Consider the following 13533-nt stretch of genomic DNA (forward strand, 5'->3'; position numbering starts at 1 on the left):
GAGCACTTACGAGAGGCACAGGGCAGGCAGAAATCTTGGTATGATGTAAAGGCAAAGCAGCGATCTTTTGAGGTAGGTCAGCAAGTCTTAGTCATGCTTCCCACAGAAGAGAACAAACTGTTGGGAAAATGGCAGGGGCCATTCAAAGTTACCAAGAAATTAGGATCCACAACTTATGAAATTGCTACTCCTGGTAGGTCACGTTCTCATAGAACATTACACATAAATCTTTTGAAGGAATGGTTTCCACAGAAAGAGTCTGCAAATGTGAACTTTGTTCGGTTGGGGAAAGATGAAGATGAGGAAGAACAACAGTATTGGTTTGTTAGTCAGGAAACCACCTCAGTTAATCTTGATCATTTATTAGGGGAGCAGAAAGAACAAATTCAAAAGTTGTGTGACCCAGAACTGTTTAAAACCACCCCTGGTCGTACCACTCTTATTCAACATCAAATTGTGTTGAAATCTAATGCTCAGGTGAAAAGGATGAGTTACCGTATTCCAGAGAAGCTGGTATCTGCATTTACTGAGGAGGTAAGAGTAATGCAAGAAATGGGCATTGTTGAACCTTCTCAAAGTGAATGGTGTAATCCAGTTGTCCTTGTTCCAAAAAAAGGACGGTAGCTTACGGTTCTGTATTGATTTTCGGTATTTAAATTCAGTCTCTAAATTTGACTCTTTCCCTATGCCTCGTATTGAAGAGCTGATTGAGAAGTTGGGAAAGGCCAAATATATCAGTACAATTGACTTATGCAAAGGGTACTGGCAGGTGCCTTTGGCCCCTGAGTCTCAAGAACTGACTGCTTTTCGCACCCCTACTAGCCTAATGCATTTCAAAGTTCTCCCTTTTGGGCTACATGGGGCTCCCCCAACTTTTCAGAGGTTAATGAATACTGTTTTACAGGATTTAGGGGAATTCACCGGAGCTTATCTTGATGATGTGGTCATTTTTAGTGATAGCTGGGAGACACATCTTTATCACCTAACAACAGTGTTCAAGCGAATTAAAGATGCTGGTTTGACAATTAATCCTGCTAAGTGTTCATTAGCCAAGAATGAGACTGAGTATCTGGGCTATGTTTTAGGTAATGGTGTTATTAAACCCCAAGTCCAGAAGATACATGCCATCCAGACTTGCTCACTTCCATGCACAAAAAAACAGGTTAGGTCCTTTTTGGGATTAGCAGGATGGTACAGGAGGTTTATACCTCATTTTGCTACTAGGGCAGCTCCTTTAACAGAGTTGACACGGAAGTCAGGCCCAAACCAAATTCAGTGGACTGAACACTCTAGACAAGCTTTCCAGGATTTGAGAAATGCATTGGTAACTAATCCTGTTTTGTACAGTCCTGATTTTGACAAAACGTTTGTTCTTCAGACAGATGCTTCTGAAGTAGGATTGGGAGCTGTATTAAAGCAAGAGCAGGAAGGGGTGTTACATCCTGTGGCTTACTTGAGTAGAAAACTTTATCCTAGGGAGACAAGATATTCTGTCATTGAGAAAGAGTGTTTGGCAGTGAAATGGGCTCTAGACTCTCTTAAATACTATCTGTTGGGTCGAGATTTTTTAGTTGAGACCGATCATAGAGCCCTTCAATGGATTGACAAAATGAAAGATACAAATGCTCGTGTGACTCGTTGGAGTTTGGCAATGCAACCATTTCATTTCACTGTAAGACATCGCCCAGGGTCAGAAAATGTGATTGCTGACTGTCTCTCTCGCTTACCTTGCGAGAGTTTGGAGGAGGGGGAAGATGTGGGGATGTCATAAATTGTTTTTGTGTTTTGTAATGGTTTGGTTTGTTTAAATGCATGTTTATGCTTTCTTTATGTTTGTTTGTTTGTTTATTTAAAAATAAATTTTGGTTACTTTCTGGTCTAAGGGTGCACATTAGATCAAAGAAAGGACACAAAGTTTTCATTTTTATTTTATTTAAAGTTTGAATGATGTATTTCTCTTACCTTTTGTTTTTCGGGGTGCATGACTGCAGCATGCTATCCGGGAGTAAAGTTAAAGAGGATGCGCGGCCTTCCTGTTCCTCATTATATGCTATCTTGGGGGATTATGGGTAATGTAGGCATAGTCCATCCAATATGAGTGAGCAGGGGAGTCATTGGTTTGTGTCTGTTTGGAATACTATTTTTGGAAATGTATTGTGGTTGTTTTTGGTATTTTGTTTTTATATTTGTTTTGGGGATTGTTTATTGATGTTAAGATTAATTTTGAACTTAAGTGTTAAATGTATATTGCTTGTGTATTTATGTACATGATTTTCATTTTCCCCATGTGTGTGTATATTGGTTTAACCCTTAGTTATATAGGGTTCCTTTTCCATGGTTAAGTCAGTTTATGTTTGGTTTGGATGTTGTGCTGAGGATCCCAGTTAATTTCAGGATTCGAATAAAAATCCTTTTTGTGATGGCAAGCAGTGTGTCCTGCCTTTTTCTCTGCTCACATCCCCACACCATCATTCACCAGCATGACAGCGCATCACGCACTCATTATGATCTGTTCAGAAACTTAAATGCACGTGTGTATTTTTTTTTTGAGAGAGAAATCACAGATAATTAGCAAACTTCAGACGCTGTGGAAATAATATGTCACGTGTCTTTACAGGATCTTTACGGTATCTGTGTGAATGCACGCACAGATTCTGGAAAATCATTGGCAGTGTGAATGAACCAAAAATCAAACAATTCTGGACAAATCCTGGATGCGTTTTCTGTGTATTTTTCATAATCTCTGTGTTAAAGGGCTTAGGATATTGAAATTAATTTAATACCATCATGTTTCAGTTTAACTGATACAGGTAACTAACATCAATGAAACCAATAGAGCAGGTAGCACAAAATAAGTATGTAACAGTTTAAACAGTGTGTGCCATGCCATTTTTAAACATCTGGGTGAAGTGCAGAGCAACCAAATTAATCACAAGCTAGAATGTTTATAAGCTTTATAATTTTTATTGAGTCTTAATATCCTGGCCAACTTGCCCATTGGCTTATGTATACAATCCCCATGTATACAAATTGGTTATATCACTCGATCTCCTTTCCAGTAATAAGCTTATGTGTGGTGGGCTTTCTGGCACAATATGGCTTCTGTTGTATCATTTACGTGGATGCTGCACATTGGTGGTGGCTGAAGAGATTCTCCATTCATATATAAAGCACTTTGAGTGCTGCAGAAAAGCGCTATATAAATGTAACAAATTAATTCATTAATATGATATTTGATATTTCATTTCTGGTCTCAGTTACCAAAGCATTACTTTATAAACTTAACATAAATAAAACTTTTAGTACGGTGGCCTAATCATACACAACACAATGAAATTTAAAAAGCAAATGTAAGTTCACAACACAACAAAATGAAGGCATGGCACAATGAAATTAAGGAACAACACAATGAAATAAAGCCACAACACACCGAAATAAACCACAACACAACGAAATAAAACCACAACACAATAAAATAAAGCCACAACACAACGAAATACAACACAACGAAAATGTTTCAGACTCTTTATTTTGGCCTTATGTGGCCTTATTTCATTGTGTTGTGCCTCAATTTCATTGTGTTGTGCATGATTAGGCTACCGCACTTTAGAGAACCATTTGCTAAAAACTCCACCAGACAACATAAGTACATATCTAACTTAATACATATACAGCAGAAGCAATTTAAGCTTTTTAATGCACAGATTTGATCCAAGAGTGTGCATACGCAAAATCCACAGCAACATTCACATTTATTAAAACCTAAAAACGTTATAAAAACATGTCAGCAGATTTACGCACTTTTGCTTGTCCGACAGGTTTTTGGAAATATGAGCCATTCTTGCTGCTTGAAAAGGATTTGAACATTGACAGGCAATATTTTTTATATGTCGATAACATTAATTGGGCATCGTATAAAGTTGGAGATCTGAAATGCACAAGTTCAAGATCATTTGCAATTTATAGATTTCACATCTAAAAGAAATGTGTAAACGTGTTTTCTGTGGATACGGTTGTTCTATGAATCACATATAAGCATTTTTTTTTTATTATGGTGAGGTAAAATTTAGGGTGGCTTCTGCACAGCATTTTTTAAATGAGGCCCCAGGTAATGAGAAGTGATACTGTGTTTGTTATCAACGTTTTATCAACTACACTGTAAAAATGCAACAACAAATTATAACTTGGTTTTGCAAGTCAATTCAACCTATTATTTTAAGTTTTTATTTCACTGCCATTTTATAATCTGAACCTTATCTCATCATAAAGAGAGCAGAAAGATTCTTCAGATGTTAATGGTTCTTTTCTATGGCATCGTACATTAATTAAAGTAATTGTCTATGGGTGTTGAATGAGTCATTTTGATCAGTTTATTAGCATAAGGTTATTGAATGAACTGAGAATAAAAGGAGGAAACCTTTTTAAAAATAATGCCGTTTTGATCCTTTGTAGTTACAGAGCATTGTTTTGTGTAGTTTTTGTAAATTCAGATGAGATATTGATTAATGTCACTAAAATCACACAAACAACATAAATCAAATGACTGTTGTTTTGTTGTGCCTTTCTTACGTGATAAAGAGATGTTATTTCTTAAAATGTATCATTTTAATAAAAAAATATTTTATAATGTTACACAAATAATCAGACCTAATCTCACTTTGATAGAATTTCAAGATTTGATTTTAAAATACATCCATTAACCTACCATAAGATGTTCAAATTACAAGAATCATAAATGTAATGAAGTACAATATGTTTATTTACTTGTCCATATCTATAACGCCACATTTGAAATGTTTGTCTTTTTTATTGAATCATTGCTTCACTGTTGATCTGAGCAAATAAAGTGATGATGACTCTTTTTATATTTATGCATTTTGTAGAGGTCATTGTTATTGGTACATAGTTGGGTTATTAAAGCCTGAACATCAAGAATAACTGAGGAACAAACTTCAGGTCTCTTATTACAAGCCAAGCTGTACTTTGTCCTTTTTTACAGCATCAATAAATCTTAAGAGTTAATTTTTTTAGATTGCTATCAAAAAAAAAAAAAAACACTGTTCTGTTCAGTCCAAGCCAAAGTAATGTCTACACATTTTAATGTGAAAATTAAGCATAATATTTGTCCTCATGACGTTCAATCAGAGTAGATTTTTGAATAGTCCATGGCTGTGCTGTCTAAGCATGACATACAGATATATGGTTTATATACAGTGGGTGAAATAAGTATTAAACACGTCCCATGTGAATTGCACAGGGAAAAAGTATTGAGCACATGAAGAAAGGCATGGAAAGCCAAGACAACAGCTGAAAACTATCAATAATTAAAAAGCAGTCCGGCCACCTGTCAGTGCAAATTAATATCAGCTGGTTCACTCCCAACTGATGGCCTACAAAAAACGTCTCATTGCCAAGGAGTCATACAAGACACATCTCATAATGGGGAAAAGCAAATGGCTTGCAAGACCTTTGCAACCTAACTGTTGCAATGCCATAATGATGGCATTGGTTATTATAGGTGCATTTTTAAGTTTCTGATTGTTCCAGTGAGCACTGTTGGAGCCGTAATATGCACGCACACACACACACACGCACGCGCACGCGCACGCGCACGCACGCACGCACACACACACACACACACACACACACTTTTATCGGTGCCTATGTAAATATTAAATGTTCTTATTTCATATGGATTGTTTATATAATTTTTAACATTTATTAACAAAAACATAAATAAACAAAATTTTAACATTGCACAATACCATTTTAAAAATGTTAAGAAATGTGAAAGAAAAGTCCATAAGATGTTTTTGCATGTTGTTTTCACATAGTGTTTTTGTTTTAGTTAACTCGCTCACACAAATAGATGTGTTCGACTTCATCAAGAACCGACAGGCAACATCAAAGTAGGACTGCGAGTTAAAAGCAGACCTTTATGCATGATTTCTTAAAGGTGCTCTAAGCGAATCTGTGTGACGTTACTTTTTGTTGATGTTTTAACTGTTTTCAAACAAATGGAGCGTAGCTAACTTCTCCCCCTCCCTTCCGTGCTTTCATGAACGCGCCTAACCCCCACCCCCAAATCCTTCTTGTCGTTTATTGGCTAGAACACTTTGTTATCGTTTCTGATGGTAGGTTTGGCCACTTTGTTGTTATTACAGTTTGTGGAGCCTGGGCTGTCTACAGAGATTTGCGTTTTTTTACAGTTTGATCGGTGGACAGGCAGCAAGCAGATAGTGAGGAGATGTTTGCTGTATGAAACAAAAAATGTGTTATGGTCTAAAACGCGTGAATTTGCTTAAAGCACCTTTAAATCGCTCTTGTGGTTTTTGCAGCGACACTTGAAGCCAAACACATCCAAATAGAAAACAAGTTGGAAGCCTGGCTTTTATCAAATGGTTGAGAGAAAAGCAGAAAACACTGTTATTAAGCAGCTGTGCCTGTGACGGCCGTCAATTAAACTGAAGCCGGTCTCTGTCCTTACTCCTGATAAACACGCACTGACACCTTTTTTTAAGTAGGCCTATGCACTCAGCTACCTTGAAAATTTTTACGACTTTTTAGACAACAACTACAACAAAAATGCTGCAGTATATCTGTAGCCTATCTTTTTAAGTCTGCTGGTGTGTCCTGGAATATCAGATAAACTGGGCCATCAGGTAAAATGGGCCACTTAAGGTTTGAGTGTCATATTTCTTACAAAGTTACCAACCAATGACTGGAAAGAATTTTGTACTTGACTTATAGCTAATTATTTTATTGGTCTGTGGCTGAGCTGAGGTTGCTGGGGGGGGGCTGATATATCCAATCTTACTTCTCAATAATAAGGTTGGTAAATCAATGAAAAACAAATGCACATTAAGAAGAAAATAGTCTTAATCCATGTCTTGATGGCCTCTGTGGGATGTTGATTTATAGCTCAATTATTGAAATTTTTGTTTATATACAAAAAAAAAAACATTTTTAGTAACTGTCCCAATTTACCTAAATGTGTTAAGGTAAAATTAGCCATTAATTTAATTTAAATTGGTCACCCAGTTGAGTTTATTTGTGTTATTAAATTTATTTATATTATTAATTTATTAATATTGTTGCATTTATGACAAACACTTTCCACATTTTACCTTCTAAATGTTTTTGTATGTGTGAAGTGTGTTTATATGTATCGACATAATGAACGACAATCAAATTTATGTTTTAATGTCATTTAAATGCAACGTACACTGTTACATTATTAAATGTAATATAAGTAATACATTTAATCAGAAATTATTATTTTACTTTGCAGTCTGACTGGCCCATTTTTCCCAAATCTTTCTATCTCAAAAATTAGGAGCAGCACCCCCTGGTGGCTTCGCAATGTCTCAGAAGATAATTTATTTTCTTCAATCACACAGCCCAAAAGTCCCGAGGACTAGCGTTATTTGTCCAAATGACTCGTTATCATGCATATCAGAAAAAGGTAATCTTTTCAAAAACTATTTAAAAATATAGCCAAATTGTTTCGCGGTGTTTAACGCACATGTAAATGTAACAGAACATTTAAAGTAAAGAAGATTGAATTAAATTATTAAAACGACATGAAAGGAACTACATTGTAAAGCCTCGATGTACAATAAGGAACATGCGCATTTAAGAGTGGTGGGTATTTAAAAAATTAATATAAATTATTCCCATGCATCGATTTTAATGTTAAACGTCTATAAATCCAAATTAATACATATTTAATATATTCCAACAATTTAGGATATGATGTTTTTATTTTAAAGTCGAAAAATATCTTATTTTTACACCGCTGTGCAGGAGGCATGGCAAACCGAAACAAAAATATTACATTTACGTTTAAAAATAGAATTAAATGAAACCCGTGAATTGAAAGGTCCACTAGTTGCCTTAACTCGAGTGATGTCAATAAAGTTTCCATGTTAAAATTTATAAATATTAAAAACTTATGGAAAACAAAGGCGGAGTAGGCTACTGGCACGAGTGAGAATGTATAACTGGTTCCATTCCTCCGACTTTCCTCCAAACTTGCTTAAAATTAATTCTCCTGTTTTTCTCTTTTTCTTTAAATCTTCAAACTCCATGTTGCATTTAAGCTACACCATACAGAACAGCAGACCCGGTGCGTGATGCGTGCCAGAGGAGACTCCGCACATGACTCGCGTTGCATTTTGTAACTTTTACAAATCATTTTGTAATTTGTGTAACTTTTTGGACACATTTGTTACTTTGGCGAAAATATAGTCTATATATAATATTTCTGATTATATGGCAGTTTTCTCCCCACCCAATGAGGCTAATAAAGTAATGATAAAAAATATGCTTAATCAACGGTCCGGCCCGGCCAGAGGATAGTAGCAGAAAATAACGACCCTGGCAGAGAATCTAAAATCTACTGTGTTATAGGCTATATAGTTTGTATGCACCGTCAGCGCAGCTGTACATTATGGATGTGAGGTGCGAGTGAGTTTTTAAAAGAAAACATAGGTAGAGTGGTCTGCAGAATAAAAAGCTTGTGAACAACTTTAGAATTCTATAACTCTATACCAACCCCCCCCCCCCCCCGCATCCGCACCACAGCACCACTTACCGAAAATATCTTCCCGCGCCAACATGTAATGCATATACAATTATATTTGATTAGATCAGTTCAACACAAAAATCCTTATAGTCCTTATTAATCATAAAAACACAGTTTGTTAGTGTCCCAGGCGATTAACTCAAAAAGTGGCCCAATTTACATAATATCACCCTGTGTACAGTAGCAGTGGTTCTCAAAGTGGATGCCCAATATCTATCACAATTTAAAAAATACATTAATTTAATATAAATATGTGTAACTAAACCTTAGAAAAATATGGCTACTAACCAACAGCACTATGTCATGTGAGTAAAAGGCAGAATACAAATTCCGTTATATTATTAAAATTCTATCACAGTTTTAAGTTATCTTATGTAATCCAGACAAACCCTCTGTGTACCTGTACAAAGCGACTCCACCCATACGCGTCTTTGTTTTATGTAAACTGAAAACTGAAAGTAAAAAAGCAGTGTAAGTGAAACTAGATTTAATCTGAAACTTCTACTGGGAAAGATGTCTAGTAAAATGGACGCAGGTAAGAAATCCTTCTAGTTTTATTTATGAAACATTAATAACTTATGAAAAGTAGATATTCACGACATCCGAAAACATCAGAAAGTTAGGCCGGTGTTGGTGACACTCTCAGGCAGTATTGCTTGTTTTTCTGCAATGACGCAACGCAAATAATGACTAGTTGACTGATAAATGAATAACATTATTAAAGGTACTTTAACGAAAATGAAGAATAAAATGGTAGGGATTATGGAGAGAGATATGCGTCTTTATTACATGCGATAAATTAAATGATCTGAGAGAAATAAAACTATTTGAAAGAAAAAGTTATCACACTGATGGCAAGGAAGCATTTCATGAAAAAAAAGAATATTTGAGAGAAAAAGTTTTCATACCAATTGCAAAAAATAATAATATTTGAGACTAAAAAAAGTTTTGAGAGAGGGTGTTTTCTCATGATGGAACATGGAAAGTATAAATTTGAAATTTTTAAAATTGTTTTTGAGAGGGGAAGGTCTCTCGGGTGTGTGTTTTTTGCTGTTGGTGTGAAAACATTTTCTCTAGGGGAAGGGTGTTTCTGTCGGGGCGCTTTTCTTTGCTCTCGGTGCGGTTTCTTGCTCTCGTGTCGGGATTTTGCTTTCTCTGTGGGGGTTGTGTCGTGGGCGGGGCCGCGTTCCTGTTGGCCGGTCGGGAAGGCGTCGTCTCTCCAGTCTTGGGAGTCGGGCTGAGTCGTTGCACCGTTGTTCGGTTCACCTGGATGGATGCTGTCTCTGCTTTTGGTTGAGCGCGGACTCTGGTGTTTGAATAAGATGATGACACACAACTCGATGGATAGCTGGCTGAGCAAGTTCACAGCACTGAAGATTAAACATTAAAAAATGAAATGGTGCTCTTGTTCATGAATGAATGTGTCTTGTATTATTGGCTTGCTGATCGCTAATTAGCCATCATGCTAGGTAAACTTGCAAATGCCAAATGGATGTTTTGAGTCACTCCTTATTTACTGATCTGGTTTCTGCCTTTGCACTTGCTGGCCTCGGGGCACCTGGGGAGTGGCTGCTTGTTCATCATGTGCAACCTCCTGTTTAACTTTCAACCAACGTTATTGTGCATGGAAGGTGGCAATGCCACCCGTCCCGTGAAACACGAAATCGTCCCGTATTTACAGGCAAAATGACGCGTATCAAATCAATACGGGACGCGATTTGTTTTACATACACTCTTAAAACGAATGTGTTCAATTGAGACATCGGACAACACATCTAGTGTTTTATTTACATGAACTCAAAATCAATACGAAATAACACATAATGTGTTGAATAGTTTAACATAAAACAATGTGTTACAATTAACACACCCAGTGTTGTTACAAACATAACACATTATTGATATTGATATTTGATGATCCGATAGGTGAACACAGCTGTCAAACACCTTGTGCCACTACATGTCAATCACCTTGTACCACTACATATGGATCTGTTAATTTAATAAGTTAATAAAAATATGGTTCAAATCTCACAAGTTCCTCCAAAGCTTATTTTTTGTGGTGGTGGTTGAGGAGATTCCCCCTTTTATATGTAAAGCGCTTTGAGTGTTGCAGAAAAGCGCTAAATAAGCGTAACAAATTATTATTATTATTATTATTACTTTGTTGCCCTATTTATTATTGTCATAGCTGTGTATTGATGTTGAGAGACTGAGTGCATCTGTTCACACTGATTTCAATAGCAGCTATCTTATTATAATGGTATTAATGTTAATATTTTTATGAAAACAAAAAAACACATTTAAGTTATGATATACCACCAATGGCACGTACATCGGGACTGTGGTCACCGGCGTAGCCCCGACGTGTGTGGCCCCCCGCGCTGCGGCAGCTAGGCGTCCCTTATTTTTCTGTACTTCCTCCATGCACACTAACGTTGGTTAAAAGTTATACAGGAGGTTGTATATGATGAACAAGCAGTTACTCTTCAGGTGCTTTGAGGCTAGCAAGTGCAAAGGCAGAAACTAGATCACTAAATAAGGAGTGAATCAAAACATTTATTTGGCATTTGCAAGTTTACCTAGCATGATGGCTAATTAGCGATTAGCAAGCCAATAATACAATACACATTCATTCATGAATAAGAGTACCATTTCATTTTTTAATGTTTAATCTTCAGTGCTGTGAACTTGCTCAGCCCAGCTATCCATCGAGTTGTGTGTCATCATCTTACTCAAACATTAGAGTGTCCGTGCTCAACTAAAAGCAGAGACGCCATCTATCTAGGTGAACCGAACAACGGTGTAATGATTCAGTTCGATTCCCAAGACAAGACGATGCTTTCCCGACTGGCCAATAGGAACGTGGCCCCGCCCATGACACAATTTTCACAGAGAAAGCAAAATCCTGACACGAGAGCAAGAAATTGCATCGAGAGCAAAGAAAAGCGTTTTGATAGAAACACTTTTTTTTTTAGAGAAAATGTTTTCACACTAATAGCAAAAAACATATACTTGAGAGATTTTTTTTTCTCAAAAATAATTTTAAAAATTTCAAATTTATACTTTTTATGTTCTATCATGAGAAAATACTTTCTCTCAAAACTTTTTTTTAGTCTCAAATATTATTATTTCTTGCTATTGGTATGAAAACTTTTTCTCTCAAATATTCTTTTTTTTCTCATGAAATGCTTCTTTGCTATCAGTGTGATAACTTTTTCTTTCAAATAGTTTTATTTCTCTCAGATCATTTAATTTATCGCATGTAATAAAGACGCATATCTCGCTCCATAATAGTGCTGTAAATAAAAAAAATGAAAATGGTAATCACCACAAAGCTATTAAATGTCGGATTAGCATTACAATATAATAATAAATTATAATACTTATTATAATATAATATATATATATAATATAATACTGTGTATTCTTTAATATTGCATATAAAAATTTATTTAATACATAATTACATAAAAATTGTGTACTTTTACTTGAGTTGTAGGCCTACTTAAATATTACATGTAAAACAAACACGTGTATTTATGAAATGTAATAGAATAAAATTATGATAATATGCTTTGGCATAAAATACAATGACAGATAAAATACAAATACTTTTAAGTATAAAGTAAAACCTCTGCTTGATAGTGAGTGACCCTAGCAATCAACTCACCTACATTTCCTAAAGGGATAGTTCAACCAAAAATTCTGTCATCATTTACTCACTCATGTTGTTACAAACCTTTATACATTTCTGATGAAAATGAAAGAAGATATTTTGAGAATTGTTTGTAACTAAGCAGATCAGAGGCCCCATTGACTTCAATAGTAGGAATAAAGGATACTAATGAAGTCAATGGGGCCTCTAATCGGTTTGGTTACAAATAATCCTCAAAATGTTTTCCTTCGTGTTCATTAGAACAAAGAAATGTATACAGGTTATACATATGCCCCACTGTCCATTCTAACACATGCCACTTTGTGTTTCATTCCACACAATGCTTACCAGTATTAGGGGGGAAACGCATTACAAGTAACGTGCATTACGTAATAATATTACTTTTCTAAAGTAACGAGTAAAGTAATGCATTACTTTATAAATGTACACATTAATATTTGAGTTACTTTTGTTAAAGTCATGCGACTTGTTACTTTTCAGTTAATTTTATTTTTAAAAAATTATGTACTGAATTAAACTGAACATGGTTGCATAGAATTACACACTCGGAATGCGGGAACAGTTTGAGTCAGAAACGGAGATGGCAGGCCAAAGCTTGACTTATTTTGCGATGGAAATATGCAATTTCTGAATGCAGAACTTCGTAAAAAACAACTGCAAGGCCTGAAAGAGATCAAGCCTCAGCCAAGAAAGAAAAAGTAATGCAAAAGTAACGTAAGTATTACTTTCCATGAAAAGTAACTGAGTAATGCAATTAGTTACTTTTTGGGGAGAAACTTAATATTGTAATGCATTACTTTTAAAAGTAACTTTCCCCAACACTGATGTTTACATCTATGAATGTTGTACGTTGGGAACTGTATAGTGTGTGTGTGTATACTGTATATTGTCTTGTGAATATTGTCATGTGAAAATTCTATATTGTAGAGTAGGGGTGCACTGATAAATGCTGAAATACACCAATAATACGTGGACGATGGCTATTCTGAAAAGGGGATTATCACGCTGATACATAGTAGCTTTCAGCGATCTTTATACACGTCCACTTCCGTGGGATCATACTGCCAGGTCTGCTGGTCCAGATTGAACAGAAAAGTAGTTGAGAAAGGTACGTAAAGGAACGATGGTGTTGTAGAAATGTAGTAAAGTAAAAGTACAGACAATTTGTTGCAAAATGTAACAAAGTAAAAGTCAAAAGTATGCACTATAGATTCTACTTAAGTAAAGTACAAACACGTGGAACATGTACTTAAATACAGTAACAAAG

Source organism: Misgurnus anguillicaudatus, chromosome 6, assembly GCF_027580225.2.
Source record: "Misgurnus anguillicaudatus chromosome 6, ASM2758022v2, whole genome shotgun sequence".
Classification (NCBI taxonomy): Eukaryota; Metazoa; Chordata; class Actinopteri; order Cypriniformes; family Cobitidae; genus Misgurnus; species Misgurnus anguillicaudatus.